This window comes from Furipterus horrens, unplaced genomic scaffold (genome assembly GCF_987537825.1).
Source record: "Furipterus horrens unplaced genomic scaffold, mFurHor1.1.pri manual_scaffold_6, whole genome shotgun sequence".
NCBI classification, from domain to species: Eukaryota; Metazoa; Chordata; class Mammalia; order Chiroptera; family Furipteridae; genus Furipterus; species Furipterus horrens.
In genome coordinates, this window is record NW_028327176.1 from 67,962,449 (window position 1) to 67,980,351 (window position 17,903).

Here is a 17,903-nt window from a genome sequence, read left to right on the forward strand (position 1 = left end):
AAATGTTCTTTGTATCTATTGTTACAGTCAAATGATTACCAGATGGGACATAAAGGGAGGGCCCTCACCATTGCAATCTAACAAAGAACTTAATACAGGAGGCTACAAGCAAAGGAAGACATGTCTCACCCGTTGACCCAGTAGTCCTGAGCCTTGTTCATAAGGCTGCCAGGCATTCCAAGACCATGACAGTGCAGGGGCAGGAGTGGAGGGGAGAGCCCTCGAAAGTTTGTCTGTGTGTCATCTCCACTAGCTGGGAAAAGGAAAACCTTGAGACTGTGTATTCATCCCAAGCCTTGGAAGAGGAGGGAGACTGAAGTGCCCAAAGAAAAAAAACCCATAAACCAACTTTGGTTAACTGCCTGGCCCCTGTCATGTATGCAAAACGAACAAATAAAGTCTGGAGCAAGGTAAAGATTCGGGCTAACAGATCCCCACCCATAACTATATTTGGGCAGTCATGTCTCCCTGGGAAAGCTGGCACCACCTTTACCCATCAATTAATATGTAAATCCTTCGCCCCCATCCCACCAACTAGGTAAGTCCTCAGAACAAAGGACTGGCTCTCTTTTCTCCCTTTTGCTACACAGGGGGCCTCTGGACACTTGACCTCTGGCCACTCCTCTCTTCTCTTGGCCCTTTTGCCACAAGGGGGCTGCTGGTCTCCCAGCCTCTGGCCAAGGCACCTCTGGCCACTCTTTCTTCTCTTGGCCCTCTGGCCACCTGGGTGCTGGTCACCTGGTCTTTGGCCATCCTTGCTCTAGCTCTCCCATTCACTAATAAACTTTGCATGCATGCTAATAGGCTCGTTGATCTTTACTGCGTCAGTGATAAGAACCAGGGTTTGTCTGGTAACATACTGGGTCTGTTTCTGTTCTGCTTCTTTATTTATTTGGGTTTTATTTTTAAGATTCATTTGTGGGTATGTATTCATTGGTATTTTATTGTTCATATTTTAAATCTTTTTTTCCTTCTTCTTAAAGAAGACCCTTTTTAACATTTCATGTAACACTGGTTTAGTGGTGATAAACTCCTTTAGCTTTTTCTGGTCTGGGAAGCTCTTTATGTGTCCTTTGATTCTAAACGATAGAGTTGCTGGGTAGAGTAGTCTTTGTTGTAGGTCCTTGCTTTTAATCACTTTGAATATTTCTTGTCAATCCCTTCTAGCCTGCAGTGTCTTTTGAGAAATCAGCTGACAGTCTTATGGGAGCTCCCTTGCAGATAATTGTTTTTCTACTACTGTTTTTAGCCTCGATCACGGGTTCCATTTCTTCCCAGTGAGCCTCGTACCAGTCAGCGTTCTTCCGCTCTTTCTTCCCGTAAGCAATAATGGCGGAGTTGTATATGGCGTCGCGGAGACGTGGCCAATTGGATTCGATAATGTCATCTGCCGCCACTCCCTCGCCGAGTGCATCTTCCATCTTGTTGATGAATTGCTGGGTCTTAACTGGGTTGCTGGCACAACTGGTGTTGATGCGTGGGCGACCCTTCATCTTGGAGTGGTGCAACCTCTTCGGCATTATGCGCACCTTGCTTACCACGAGGGCATGGTCCGTGTCGCAGTCTGCACTGTGGTAGCTGCGGGTGAGGAGGGTGCTGCCAATATCCGTTCTTCTGGTGATGACGAGGTCAAGCTGGTGCCAATGACGGGAGCGGGGGTGCCTCCATGACACCTGGTGGATCTCTTTGCACTTGAAGAATGTGTTTGTCACGCACAGGCCGTGGTGACACAAAAGCTCAAGCAGTCGCTGACCATTCTCATTGATCTTTCCTCTCCCAAAGTTTCCAAGGCAGGTGGGCCAGGCCATGTGGTCGGCTCCTACTCTTGCGTTGAAGTCTCCAAGGAGATAGAGAGCGTTACTTCTGGGAATCTTGGATAACGCTTCGTCCAGTGCATGGTAGAACTGTTCTTTCTCTTCGGTGGTGGCGCAGAGGGTTGGGGCATACGCGCTAAGAATGCTGACTGGGCCGAAAGTTGTTGACAATCGGAGGGTAAGTAATCTCTCTGTGCCTCCTGTGGGTGGCTCTATGGAGTTAACAAGCGTGTTCTTCACAGCGAACCCAACACCGTGCTGTCTTGGTTGGTCCGGAGACTTCCCTTGCCAGTAGAAGGTGTAGTTGGTTTCTCTGATAGTTCCGTTGTCGGCCAACCGGGTCTCCTGTAGAGCCGCAATGTCGATGTTTAGTCGTGCCAGTTCCCTATCGATGACAGCGGTTTTCCTGGCACCCTTGATCCACGGAAGGTCTGCAGTAAGTCCGGGGCACATGGTCCTGATGTTCCAGCTAGCGAGGCGAAGAGCCGGAGGCTTCTTTCTTGTTGTTTGCTTGGAATTAACTGGTGCGGGTGTTTTGTGGCCCACTTTTCGAGAGGCGCCTCTCTGATCCCCACGCACCCAGTGGGGCAGGCGAGCCATGGCGATACGGTAGCTGTCCAGTGAGGTGCGATGACCTCTCCCACCGTCAGAGGAGACCCCTGGCGCTCGTTTCCTTCGCCAATCGGATGAGCTTATAACCGGTATCTGTCTCCTCCCGTGTTGAGTCGACATCTTGCGATGACGCTGGAGTGTCCTCTCAAGTGAAACTGAAGCTACAGAGCCTGGGCAGGGTGATATGGAGGGTCTGCTGTTGCCCATGCAGCAGACCCCCCCTCTCTTCGCAGCTGAAGGGTCCAAGGGAAAGACAAAGTCAATACAGCTTGGCTTCAGGTGCGCCGCAGGAGTTGCCGGTGTTGACTACAATGTCAAACCGCCTTAGGGACTCCGGCTCCGGATTTTCTGTCGGGGTTTACTCCCTTAGCCTTTCCCCTGAAGAGGTATGCCGCAAGGCAGCGGGGGTTTTTTGGGGTCAGAGTTTTCCTTCTCTGATTTTAGAGATGTCCTTCCTCTTTCCTCCTTTACAGTCTTGAGGGCAGCATTTACAGGCTAAAATAGAAAACTGGCAGTGTAACCTTCTAAGCAGATACTACCAATACCCTGCTTGGGTATACTCACCCAACAATAAACATCTCTTAAATGTCCTCCAAGTGCCATGCCTCGAATTAGTAAATGGCAGTGCAATGGCAGCCAAACATTTGGATCAGTTTCACTAAGTAAACCACCAACACAAGTAGGTTTTTAAAACAATAGAATAGTGTCTCATTTTATTAAAAATAATAACTATTTTTAAGCATCTTACCAGCAACACTGAATAAAAACCTGGCTGTGTTTCCCACTGTTTCAACTGCTCCTCAGCTGGCTTTAACACAGCAGTATCCTGACTGGTGGCCTGAGTTAAGACTTGAAGAACAACAGTGCTGGCACTATTGAGATCCATGGAAACCAATTGGCTCAGTCCGAATAGCCCGGCTCTCCAGCTTCCACTGTCCAACACGAAGTGGCGTCGGTTGGTCCCGCGCCCCACGCTTGCAAGTCCACGCGCCGCCGCCCACTGATGCCTAAAGCGGCTTCTAGGAACGCGCCATGTTCTGAGTCGCAGCTCTAAACGATGCGGACGCTAGAATATCGCATCACAGACATCCACAGCAATAAAAAAGATCAAAATACTGATACACAAAACAACACAAATGAATCTCAAAAAGCATTACGCTAAGTGAAAGAAGCAAAGCATAAAAGTCTACATGAAGTTCTAGAAAATGCAAAATTATAGAGACAGAAAGTAGATCACTGGTTGCCTTGGGCTATGGGGCTAGAGGAAAGGATGATACAACAAGACACAGGATAATTTTTAGGGAGATGGAAATGCTTTAATCTTGATTCAATAGTAGTTATGCTACCGAAAAGCAATTTGGGGTCCTGCTGCCTGCCGCCACCCTCTAGGCAAAATTCCAGAAGCAAAGGTTTGGTGATAAAGAAAGTCTATCCAGTCACAGCTTCAATTACTTAAGCCTATCAATTAAGGCTAAACTCTAACACCTGGGCCCTGCTATCATTTCCCCCTGTTTTAATCACCTTATTTCTATAGGGCTAGTTACAAACTAAAACAGCATAAAATACAAAAACTACACAACTTTGGAAGAATGACAGGCTTCTGCCTCATAGCCTGTTCCCTCTAGAACACCCAAAGAATAAACCAGGGACCCTCTGCCAGGCCAGCCCAATCCTTTAGAAAAATAGGAAGCCCCACACTTTGTTCTTCCACAGAGACACGAACTTAACAATATACTGTCTAAAAACGCTTTAAGAGAACTCCAGAAACCAGTTAAAAAGTCATAATATCCCAGGAAAGTGCAAAGCCAAAACCAGCTACATTAAAATGGTTAAAAAATTATTTCACCCATGAGAGCCCCTCCCCTAAGCCAGCACAGAAACAACCTTAAAGAAATGAAGACCTAATAATTATGAGACAAAAATAAAAACGACCATCTTAAATAAGTTCAATGAACTTCGAGAGAAAACAGACAACTAAGGAAAATCAGGAAAATGATGCATGAACAAAATGAAAATATCTTAAAAAACAGAACTTCAGGAATTGAAGAATATAATAATTCAATTAAAATATTCACTAGGAGGACTTCTGGCCAAGATGGAGGCATAGACAGACATGCGGCGTCTCCCCCCACAACTAAGAAGGAATACAATTACCTCAAAACTAGAAACAACCATAAGTTCCAGAAAATCAAAGTGCATGGAAGTCCAGCAAACAAAGATATAACCTGCAACCAGGACCACCCTATTCAGCTGCACGTTTACATACTACATAAAACACTTTTAACTTTGAAATAACTGTAGGCTGTGAAAAGGGAATCAAAGTTGCAAAGACACGACCTGAGTTCTGCACGTCCCCTCACAGCGTCCTTACGTGTTCAGCACTCTGCTGCGTACTCAGCACTCTCCTCTATGGCAGCGAGACGTGGACCACCTACGCAAGGCACGAAAGGAAACTCAACAGCTTCCACATGAGGTGCCTGCGACGCGTCCTGCATGTCGCCTGGCAGGATAAGGTCCCCAACACCGAGGTGCTGAAGCGAGCCAACATGAGCAGTTTGCATGCAGTTCTTAGCGAGAGACGCCTCAGGTGGCTCGGCCATGTCAAAAGAATGGATGCAGGCCGTATTCCCAAAGACCTCCTCTACGGCGAGCTAGCAGAAGGCAAGAGGATGACAGGGCGCCCAAAACTGCGGTTCAAAGACATCTGCAAAAAGGACATGACACAATGCTCCATCAATCTCAACACATGGGAAGTTCAAGCAGACGACCGCCTAGCCTGGAGGCTCGCGGTCAGGCAAGGTACGTCACGCGCGGAGGCTGCGCGCAACGAGGAGGCGGTCCAGAAAAGATCGAGGCGGAAGCAGCGTCAGCAGCAGCAACAACAGCCATCTGCCTTCACCTGTACCAAGTGCGGCAGGGATTGTCACTCCCGAATCGGACTGCACAGCCATTCTCGGCGGTGCAGATAGACTCTCAAGAAGCTACGCCATCGTCTCTCGAGACGGACGGCTGCCGACGACGACGACTACTGTTTTTAAGATTCTCTCTTTGCATTTAATCTTTGGCATTTTAATTTGATGCGTCTTGGTGCGGGCCTCTTTTGGTTCATCTTGTTTGGGATTCTCTGCGCTTCCTAAACTTGTACATCTATTTCCTTCACCAGATCAGGAAAGTTTTGTCATTATTTTTTCAAATAGGTTTTCAATTTCTTGCTCTCTCTTTTCTGCTTCCAGCACCCCCATGATACAAATGTTGGCACACTTAAAAGTGTCCCAGAGGCTCCTTACATTATCTGCACTTTTTTAGATTGTTTTCCTTTTTGCTGTTATGATTGGGTGTTTTTTACTTCCTTATAGTTCAAATTGCTTTGATTCTTGGCCTCATCGACTTTACTGTTGATTCCCTGTAAATTATTCTTCAATCAATTATTCTTCATTTCTGACTGGTTCTCTTTTATGGTTTCTATGTCTTTTTATGCTGTTGAAGTTCTCGCTGAGATAATCTATTCTTCCCCTAAGTTCACTGAGCATCCTTATAACCAGTGTTTTGAACTATAAATCTAGTAAATTGCTTGTCTCCATTTTGTTTAGCTCTTTTCTAGGAGTTCTGTTCTGTTTTTTCATTTGGGATGTATTTCTTTGTCTCTTCATATTTCTATGTTCTAGGTAGAGCTGCTACATATCCTGGGCTTGGTGGGGTGGCCTAATGTAGGAGGTGTCACACTGTAGGGTCCAGTCACACAGCTCCCCTGATCACCCAAGCTGGGCACTCCACTTGCACACACCACCCATGTGTGCTGTGTAAAACATCCTGTTGTAGCTGAGCCCTGATTGCTTTTGGCACATCAATGGGAGGGATTTATCCCCAGGCTGATCCTCTGCAAGGACTGGCTATGACCACCCACCACCATGGAGGATTAGCTATGTAGGCATCTGCCTCACAGAGCAGGACTCACTTCAGTGGGGCTCTGGTGCCTGCTGAGTCTGTGTTGCTATGAAGGTGGTTGGGTGATGTTTCAGTATGGTCTGTAGCTGGCTTTGGGGCCTCTTAGGAGGTGCACGCCAAGATTAGCCACTGCCTGTGTTCTGCCCAGGGCCACCTGGCTTGAGCTACAAAACAATCTGCAGCTGCTGGCTATTTGTGCTGGGCTTGGGCCCAGTAGAGACCAAGACGTGAACTATGGCTGTCTGCTGCTTATGCCAAGCATGGGGCCACTTAGTGAAAGGTACAGGGAAGCTGGGACCAGATGCTGCTTGTCTGAAAGATTTTAGGAAAGTCTGAAGCATGAGGCAAGACAGGCAATTCATATGAAAAGGCACTGGGGAGATAGCTTGGGTGGGCCCACAAGTTTGGTGGTGGTGGTATCTCATGGAATTACCAGGGTGGGGATAACAGTGATAGCCAGGTTGATGGAGATTCAGATATGGCACCTGCCTAGGGGCTCTGTGGAGGGAGGGCTTATTAAAGGAACAAAGGCCTCTGCCAGCACTTTTGTCCAGGATAAAGCTGATCCCCCATCTTTTACAGTGATGCCAGACACTTCAGTCCCTCCCATATGTCCCTGGTGCCTTTAGAGCTGCTATCCCAGCACTGGAGCTCAGAGTGAGCTGGAGTAAGTCTGTGTGTGTGGGCCCCTTTAACAGGAACTGCCTGGGACTCCAGAAGCCCTCCAATCACTCAGCCTCAATATCCAGTGGTTTTTACAGCCTGAAGTTATGGGGACTTCTCTTCCCAGAACTGGAATCCTGGGTTAGGAGGCCCGGTGTGGGGCTGAGACCCTTTGCTCCTCAGGAGGACCTCCAAAGCCAAAATATTTCTCCTAATTTTTATCTACCACACATGTGTGTAGGACCAGCCCATTCCATGTCTCTGTCCCTCCTACCAGTCCTGATGTGGCTTCTTCTTTTAATTCTCTAGTTGTAGGACTTCTATTCAGCTAGATTTCAGGTGGTTCTGAATGATGGCTATTCCGTAGTTTAGTTGTAATTTTGACATGGTTGTGGGAGGATGCAAGTATTTACCATGTTTACCTACACCACCATCTAGACCAGAAGTCCTGGTCTTACAATTTGATTTTAGTGTTTTGTAAGCAGCAAATTGAAGAATCATGTTTTTCAACCCTTTCAGTCACCTTGTCTTTCTATTGGAGCATTTAGTCCATTTACATTTAATTAATTATTGATAAATATGCACTTATTGCCATTTTGTTGTTTTCTGTTCATTTTTTTATAGTCTCCTCTGCTTCCTTCTTCTTTTCTTGATCTCTTCCCTTGTGGTTTGCTGGTTTTTCTTTAGTGGGGTTTTCCTTTTTGTTGTTGGTGATCTTTTCTCTTTAGTCTTTGTGAATCTTTTGTAGGTTTTTGGTTTGTGGTTACCATGAGGTTTATGTATATCATTCTATATCTGTAGCAGTCTATTTTAAGCTGATAGGTGATTAAGTTTGAATATATTCTAAAAGCATTATATTTTTACTCCCTCCTCCGCGTTATTTTTGATGTCAGATTTTAGATCTTTTTGTTTTGTGCCTCTCATAAACACTTATTATAGTTTCAGTTGAGTTTGGTACTTTTGTCCTTTGACCTTCAGAATAGCTTTTTAAATGTTCGATTTGCTGTACTTAACTCTTTGGCTTTACCTGTGACTTTTTTTTGTTTGTTCGTTTCCCATATTTTCTTATTTTTGGTTATGGTCTTTTCTTTTCTGCTTAAAGAAGACCCTTTAACACTTCTTGTAAAGCTGATTTAATGATAACAAACTCCTTTAATTTTTACTTGTCTGGAAAACTTCACCTTTCCTTATTTCTGAATGATAATCTTGCAGGGTAAACTGTTCTAGGTTCCATTCTTCTAGCACTTTAGATATGTCCTGCCACTCATTTTTGGCTTGTAATGTGCTGCTGCGAAATAAGTTGATATCCGTATGGGGTTTCCTTTATATGTAAAACTCACTGTCCTCTTAGTTACTGCCTTCAGAATTGTTTATTTTTGTTAAAATTTTGGCATTTTTAATTACAATATGTCTTGGTGTGGGTCTCTTTGGGGAATTTTGTTTGAAACATCTCTGTGTTTCCTGGACTGGGACGTCTTTTTCCTTTCCCAGATTAGGAAAGTTTTCAAACATTATTTCTTCAAATAAAGTTTCTGTTCCTTTTCTCTTTCTTCTCCTTATGAGAGTCCTATAATGCAATTGTTCGTGTGCATATTGTTGTTCCAGAGGTCCTTTATATTATCTCATTTAAAAAATCCTTTTTCTTTTCCCGGTTCTGATTTTTTGATTTCCACTAGTCTGTCTTCCAGGTTGCAGACCCATTCTTCCCTATTAGCTAATCTGCTGTTGATTCCTTTAATGCTTTTTTCATTTCAGTTACCATATTCTTCAGCTCTGCTTGGTTCTTTATTATACTTCCTAACTCTTTGTTGAAGTTCTCTGTAAGTTCCTCTATTCCACTCTCAAGACTGGTGAGCATCCTTATGACTTAAATTCTTTAACAGGCAAATAACTTATCTCCATTTCATTAGGGTTTTTTTTCCGAGGTTTTTTTTTTTAGTCCTTTCATTTTATTTTACTTTCTTTGCTTGTTTATATGAATGAGATGAACTAGCTCTCTCTCCAAGTCTTGAAGAAGTGGCACTGTATAGACGTGACCTCTGTGTAGCCTGTGTGTGCCAGGCAGTTTTGTCAGACAGGCTGGAACTGAGTGGGCACCTACAATGTTCTCGGTGCTGGCCTACCAAGCTGGAGTGGCTCTAGGCAAGGAGGCCAGGTGTCTGTAGTAACGCCATTGATTCTGCTTGCTTCCTTTATTAGGTGCCAAATTGAGCTTGGGCAATGTGTTCAGGAACACGCTGCAACAGCCTTACATGCAGGCCAGGCCTCCTGAATAGAGTTCCTATCCACCCTATCAAGGTGGAGAGGAATGTATACAATGGTGCTCACTGGCACCTCTGAACTTTGAAAATTCCAGCAGTTCTCAGAGAGCTCCTGCAGCTCCCCGGCCTTCTTTGTATGGTCTCTCTCTTGTTCGTTGTACAGAAAGTGATCTTGTGTAGAAACAACCTCTGTGTAGGCCACCTGTGCTCGGAAGTATTAGCGGGCGGTTAGAGTTGGGTGGAGGGGCCAGGTGCATGTGGTGACACCCTGTTTATGCTGCTTGCTCCCTTTGTTCAGAGCTGGAATGGGATGCAGGTAGTGTGCTGGCAACATGCTGTGGTGATCTTGTAGGTAAACAAAAGCACCCAGATATAGCTCCTGCCCAACCCATCAAGGTGCAGAGATGTAAACAATGCTCACCAGCATGTCCAATCCCAGAGAGTTCCTGCAGATCTTGGAGAGTTCCTATAGTTTCCTCTATTCGGTCTTTCTCTCGTTTATTGTTCAGAAGCTCGTCAATTAGCACTCAGTGGTCTCTCAGGAGTAACTGCTCTTTATATAGATGTGTATTTCAGTGTGCTCTTGGGAGAGGGTGAATTCAGCAGCCTCCTATGCCCCCACCATCTTGGATCTCTTCAGAAACTGATTTTTAAAAGGCCAAAATAAATGTATGTTGTATAGTGGAAACTCAGAACAAAAAAGGTCCATATAAAGAGAAAAATAAAACACCGAACTAAAATGCATTGTCTATGTTCCACAGGAAGAAAGCAGGTGTGTCTAATAAAACATTATTTTGTAATAAAAGAAATCAATTCTTCAACAGAATGAGAAGGTAAGCCATAAACTGGAAGAAAGTATTTGCAAAAGACACATCTGATAAGACTATTATCCAAGATATACAAAGAACTCTTAAAACTCAACAATAAATGTAATTAAAAAATTAGCAAAAGCCATAGATACCTCACCAAAAAAGATATACAGATGGTAAAAACACATATAAAAAGATGGTCAACATCATACATCATCAGGAAATAGCAAATTAAAAAAACAGTGAGATACCCTACTAACCTATTAGAATGGTCAAAATCCAAAACACTGACAACACCAAATGTTGGCAACGATGGAGCCATGTGAACTGTCATTAAATGCTCTTGGGCATGTAAAATGGTGAAAAAGTTTGGCAGTTTCTTATAAACTAGACATAATCTTGTAATATAATCCAATGTGCTCCTTGGTATTTATCCAGATGAGCTGAAATATGTGTCCACACAAAATTCCTCATACAGATGTTTATAGCAGCTTTATTCATAATTGTCAAAACTTGGGAGTAACCAAGATGTCCTTCAATAAGTGAATGAATAAATAAAGTGTAGTACATCTGGACAATAGAATATTATTATTCAGTGGCTAAAAACAAATGACCTATCAAGCCATGAAAAGACATGGAAGAAATTTAAATGCATCATTACTAAGCCAGTTTGAAAAGGCTACATATTGTATGATTCCAGCTATGTGACATTCTATAAAAGGCATAACTATGGAGATAGGAAAAGGATTAGTGGTTGCCAGGGGCTAGGAGAAGGGAGATTTTTAGGGCAGTAAAACTATTTAGTATGTACATATAAGCAAAACCTACAAAATGTGCAACACCAAGAGTGAACTCTAATGTAAAATATGGACTCTGGATGATAATGATGAGTCAATGTAGGTTCATCCATTGTTACAAATCTACCACTCTGATGGTAATGTCGATAGTGAAGGGAGTTTGTGCACGTAGACTGTGTGTATATGTGGGGACAAGGGGTACATAGGAACTCTTATTTTCTGCTCAATTTTGTTGTGAGCTTAAAACTGCTCTAAAAAATAAAGCACTAAAAAGACAAAATCAAAACAAACTATATCCTGAAGATGAAATTAAGAGTAATAGGAGGGTCCCCTGGATTAAAAATCGCCATTTCGCATGATGAGACTAGAAGGACCTAACTGCAGTGACTTCTGAAACATCAGGACTTCTCTGCACAATCAAAAAACAAACAAACAAACAAACAAACAAAAAAACCCAGTCTGTAAGAGAGTAGGGTTTTCCCTCTCTGCCTGGTTAGTTTTGCATGCACAGGACTTAGACCAGAGGAATCTGGTTGAGCCCCAGCCCTGCTACTTCCTGACTATGATTTAGGATATGTCACTTTAGCAAGCTGAGCTGTTCTCCTTCTTTGTGAATATTGAATGAGATCACATATGTCAGCAAGTTTTGTAAACTGCCAAACACACAAGTATAAATTTAAAAATATATAAATGTTTGTAAATGTAACTTAAGCATCTCCCAAATGTGTGAGTTGGTTATGATACATGTCTCTCATTGGTCAGCCCCTGGCTTTGAGAAAGCACTGATGCAGAGGCCCATATTGAGACAACCAGCTCAAAGCAAGGACAGGCAATCACAGAGAAAGAGTCCTAATCCCTCAACTCTGCTATAATGTAAGCCACTGTGGTCAAGTTTTCTGTTATTTGCTGCTGCACATATAAACTAATACAACAAAACAAAGTAAAAAATCACCTACTTTCTGTTTTGTGCAAACACTGATTCTCAAGTCTGAAAAAACCTCCTAGAGTTGCTCTTTAACATTCTAATGAACTTATATACTATTCAAAATACAAAAATGACCTCGAGTAGGATTGTATAAACCCATTAAGACCAAAATAGATTCATACTCAATAAACATGAGTAGCTATTAGAATATTATGTTCAAAAAACAATAATACGGCCCTGGTCGGGTAGCTCAGTTGGTTAGAGCGTTGTCCCTCTCTGCCAGGGTTGCTGGTTTGACCTCCCATCAGACCACATACAAGAAGCAAACAATAAATGCACAACTAGGTGCAACATTGTATACTAGAAAATAAGTGGCAGCAGGGTAGTGACCATGTCCCGTATATTAAGAATATGTTGGGCACACGGAATACTAACAATAAATACTTGTTGAATGAATTTAAAAAGCAATCAATCCACAAAGAAAAAATTTAGTGGTAGATAGTCACAGAAATCATGTTAGTTTGAAACAGAAATTTCTATCTAAAATCTCAAAAAATAAATAAAAATAAAATAAAATCTCCAAAACCAAAGTATTCAAAATATTCTTATATTTAATCAAAATGTTAACTATGAATTGTATACTTAAAAATGGATAAAATGAAAATTTTTATGCTATATATATTCCCCTAAAGAATCTTGAAAATAAAAATAAACCATTAAATTAGAATTATGAAAATAGCTGACAATTAAAATTTAAAATTACACAGACAGAATTGTGAAATAAAATAAGCAGCTCTTCATGGCCACACTTCTTCTGCTAAGCCCCTCCCCTCTGCCCACTCCCAGACCTTTCTCCAGGTCTTCCAGTGCTCCAGACTCTCCAACTTCAGGGCCTCTCCACATGTTCCATGTTCCGCCCTCCCTCAGTGTACAGTACAGGGCCCAACTAACAGCTCAATATAGTGGGGATTTGATGAAGAGATTTCTTTTAAAAAAAATTTTTTTAAAAAGGTATGCCTCATGAATTTGCAGATCATCCTTGTGCAGGGGCCATGCTAATCTTTTAGGTATAATTTCAACTTTTGTGTATGTGTTGCTGAAGAAAGTACTAGATCGCTTTTTAATTTGGAGATGGACTCATGATTTTATTCTTGGTGCCTAACACTGTGCCTGACTAGTTGACACAATTTTTTGTTGAATAAACCAAGGAATAAATTTAGAAGACAATAGGGAAAAGAAGACAATAGGGAAAACTATCATATTCAAATGGTAAAAAAAATAAAATAAACTTATTAGTGTCTTAATGACAAACAACACTGAGGTGGTTTTATAGAGACTCAGGGGCTCTTACATATAATGATATATTTAGCATTAGATCAGAAATATGTTTTTCTTCATTTGTAATAACCATAAAAATTCTAGAATGTTGCTTCATAGAAATAAAGCAGTAACTAGTTTCATATGGCAAAAGGGCGGAGGGGGGAGATTTCGACAAACAGAAACTAGGTATCCCAACATTTTCAATTACAGATATACAATGACTGCTTACTGGTGACAAAAACAAACCTATTGATCTCAGAAACTAAAAATCAGAAATAAATATAAAAGAATTAATCTTTTAGGATTTTATTGTGGAGAATTTTGAACATAGACAAAAGTATCATTTCACCAAAGAGGATACAGATGGCAAATAATGTTCCTATTATTAGCCATTAGGGAAATGGAGATTAAAATCACAATCAAATAGTTTTCCATCAGAATGCCTAAAATAGAAAACAGTAACACCACCAAATGTTGCGAGGATACAGAAAAACTGGGTCACTTATACACTGGCAGGTGGGTAGTTCAAAATGGTACTGCCACTCTGGACAAGTTTGATAGTTCCTTATATGCAATCATAAAACCCAGTTAATTGTTCTACTGGGCATTTATCCCAGAAAAATGAAGACTTATGTTCATGCAAAAACCTGTACACTTTTATTCAGCTTTATTCATAACAGCTAATAACTGAAAACAATCTAGAAATCCTTCAACATATTAATGGTTAAACAAATTGTGGTATAGCCATACCATAGACTACTATTCAGCAATTAAAAAAAGGAATAAACTATGGATTCATGCAAAAAACCTGGGTTAATTTTCAGACAATTATGCTAAGTGAAAAAAGCTATATGATTTCATTTATATAAAATTCTTGAAATGGCCTATGAACCAAGTGTCGCTGGCTCGATTCTCAGTCAGAGCACATGACTAGGTTGCACGCCAGGTCCCCAGTTAGGGGCACGTGAGAGGCAACCGCACATTGATGTTTCTCTCCCTCTCTTTCTCCTTTCCCCCCTCTCTAAAAACAGATAAATAAAATAAAAATGACAACAAATTTACAGTATTAAAAAAAAAGTTTTAAAATTCTTGAAATGACAAAATTATAGAAATGAAGAACACATTAGTGCTTGCCAGAGATTAACAAGGGGGTGGGGACAAGAGAGGGAGAGATGTGGTTATAAAAGGGCAACATGAGGGATCCTTGAAGCTTAACTGTTTCAATGCCAATATCCTGGTTGTGATATGGTACTATAATTCTGAAAGATGTTGAATTGGGGGAAAATGGGTAAAGGGTACACAGAATCTCTGTATTATATATTATAACTTTATGTGTGTTAATCTATAATTATTTCAAAATACAAAGCTTAATTTTAAAAATCTCATAAAAAATATAAAACTAAAGCCACATTATATTCCTATGCCTGCTAGAAAAAAGATATTATACACATAAAAATATAACTTTTCCTATGAATATTATTTGATTAAAAATAACCAAAGATGAAAACAAAGAAGCTAAATACAGACTTGGCTTCATAATTGACTGATGTAAAGGTCAATAGAAATATTCTGAAAAGACTCTGATAGCAATAACGAAAAAAAGCAACAAAAACGCAAAGCTCTCTCTATCTATAACAGGCTCTTCTGGGAATTACAGTAAAATTTTTAAAAATCAGAAAATAAAATGAAAATAAATATTAAAAGTGGCATTAGTAGCAAAAATGCAGCTCCTTGGGAGCAAGAGGCCGGGGAAGCAACATACTCACAAACTAGGCTGACCAGATTTTAAAAGCCAACATAAACATGGCAATTACAAACAGAATGAATAAAATTACAAGAAAATATGGAATCTTACAATGACACTTCAAAATGACAAGTGAAAGCTCTGAAGAAGAGAAGTGGTTATTAAAAACATTTGAGCCTCGGGGGACTTCCAGCCAAGATGGAGGTGTAGACAGACACACTGAGTCTCCCTCCACAACTAAGAAGGACTATAACTACCTCAAAACTAGAAACAACCAGAAGTTCCAGAAAGTCAAACTGCACAGAAGTCCAGCAAACAAAGATATAAAGAAGAAATACTCATCCAGACAGGTAGGAGGGGCGGAGCCGGGGCAGAGAGGATGCGGTGTGGGTGGTGGCAACAGCGCCGGCAGTGGCAGGCCAGCAGAAAGTGCAGTCACACGTTTTAAAAAGTCGGGGAGGGAAACCTGGGGAGCGTTCCAAGCTCCTCACTGGACCTCAAAGCTCACGGTCCCAGCACTGGGGAAAATCAAGCCTCATTGCTTCTGACTGTGCAGAACCCCCAGTGGGGGTTGGGGTGGAGGCAAAAAGTGCTTGTCTCTCAGCAGAGTCCACTTGTTTAAAAGTCCTCCCACCATCCTAGAATGTCTGCAGACCCATCCACTCTGGGAACGACAGTCAGGGCAGCAGCTAGAGGGACACCAATCTGGTGGGGAACTGAAAGACGTGCCTGAAAAAGGGGTGCGTGCTGGGCAGGTGGCATTGTTCCCTCTCTGATCCCTCCCCCACATACAGCGCCACAACATGGTGCAACAGGTCACCCTGTACTGACGAATCCCTAAGGCTCTCCCCTTACATTGTAACAGGAGCGACAGCTCTACCTGGGATGCGGAGGCAAACAAACACAGGAGCCTGTCAGAATGAGGAGACAGAGAAGTAGGGCCCAAAAGGGGGAATGGATCAAGGTTCCGGTGGGAGAACTAAGCGACGAGGAGATAGCCAACCTCACAGATGAAGAGACAGACAACCTAACAGATACAGAATTCAAAACATTGGTGATAAAGATGCTCACAGGCTTGACAGATATGCTTGGGTACAGCAAATGCATAAGAGAAGAAGTGAAGGCTATGCTAAGTGAAACAAAGGAAAATCCACACAAACCAATGGTGAAGGGAAGGAAACCAGGGTTCAAATCAATGATTTGGAACATAAGGAAGGAAAAAACAGTCAACCTGTGCAGAATGAGGAAGCAAAAATTGAAAAAAATGAGGAAAACTTCCCAAATTTTGTGAAGAAGATGGACATAAAGGTCCGGGAAGCATGAAGGGAACCCGGCAAGCTGGACCCAGAGGGGACCACCCCAGGATGTATCATGATTGAGATGCCAAAGGTAAAAGATAAAGACAGAGTCCTGGGGGCAGCAAGAGAGAGGCAGAGGGTTGCCTACAGGGGGGTGCCTATAGGACTATCAGATGATTTCTCAGAGGACACTTTGCAGGCAGGAAGGGGCTGGCAAGTAGTATTCAATGTGATAAAATGCAACCTGTAATCAGAACTACTCTATCCAGCAAGGCTATCATTTGTAATGAAAGGGCAGATGAAGTGCTTTCCATACAAGGTGAAGCTAAAGGAGTTCATAATCACCAAACTGTTATTATATGAAATGTCAAAGGGACTTACTTAAGAAAAAGAAGATCAAAACTATGAACACTAAAATCACAACAAACTCACAATTATCAACAAGTGAATCTAAAAAATAAAAACAAAATCCAACTAAGCAAACCAGAATAGGAACAGGATCATAGGGATGGGGATCATTTGGAGGGTTATCAGCTGGGAGAGGGGAGGGAGAGAAATGGGGATATGGTGCAGGGACTAAGAAGCATAATCAGTTGGTACAAAATGGACAGGAGGAAGTTAAGAATAATATAGGAAAGGGTGATGCCAAAGAACTTATATGCACGACCCATGGACATGAACTAACGGGGGTGGGATTGCTAGAGGGAAGGGGGGGTACTGGGCAGAGGGGAGCAAAGGGGAAAAAAATTGGGACTACTGTAACAACATAATCAATAAAATATACTTAAAAAAAATAAAAAAACATTTGAGTCCCAAAAGTGAGTATCTTTAGAGAGAATAAAATACTTCTTCCTTATAACAAAGAAAAACAGTTAAATGATAAATGATATACAGGGAACTATCCAACAAATAATAAAGAAGAAAGATAAAAAAAGAAAAAGAAGAGTGTATAAATATTCTGTAATATGGGGAACCCAAACCAAAGGCCATAAAAGGGAATTAATGAAACCATGCACATCTTGAAAACTTTCAAAATTTAAAGTCAACTTGACCTATAATTTAAATGCTACAACTTTAAAAAAATAAATTGAAGCAATTTACACAAAAGCTCAAAAATTGAAGTCACAAATGCAAGCTGTTTCTCAACAATGCCAATATTGATGGTTTGGGCTGGATAACTCTTTGTTGTAAGGGGATGTTTCATGTATTCTAGGGAGTTTAGCAGCATCTTTGGCTTCTACCCATGAGATGTCAATGGCAGCATCTCCCCTACCTCAGTCTTGATAATCAAAAATGTCTCCAAGCACTGCCAGATGTCCTCTGAAGGGCAAAACTGCATTGATCTAGGCTGGAAGAGCTACTGCAACTGGGATTAAACTTAGCTTTAAGCATCTCAACAACTATTATACAAAGGTTAATAATGTTTGGGGCTGTAGGACACTGATAGAATCATACTGTTTCACTGGGAAAGAATTTTTTTCCAGCACTTAAGTAACCTTCTGACTGTACCAGTAACTGCATAGAGGTTATAGAAATATTCTATTTCTTATCCATTAAAAAAGCAAAGGAATACTATGAAAACATAGCTCAGTAAAGGGATTTCTGTGGGAAGCAAAGCTAAGATGGGTGGGCGATGTGAAAATGTAGCTTTTTGATGATCCAGCTTGTATAAGAATAGGACTTTTTAATTCCAGAGGAACGACCATCTGTGTCAC

At 41.7% G+C, this 17,903-nt stretch overlaps 1 protein-coding gene and 1 non-coding gene across 5 annotated transcripts in view; both read right to left on the reverse strand.

Annotated features, from left to right (window-relative positions):
• Positions 1-17,903, reverse strand: part of CHMP3 (charged multivesicular body protein 3) — a 75,680-nt gene that overhangs the window by 15,857 nt on the left and 41,920 nt on the right. The window lies entirely within an intron of this gene.
• LOC150006392 (U6 spliceosomal RNA) lies at positions 12,829-12,935 on the reverse strand. The gene has a single exon (XR_016512073.1). It is a non-coding gene; the product is annotated as a U6 spliceosomal RNA (small nuclear RNA).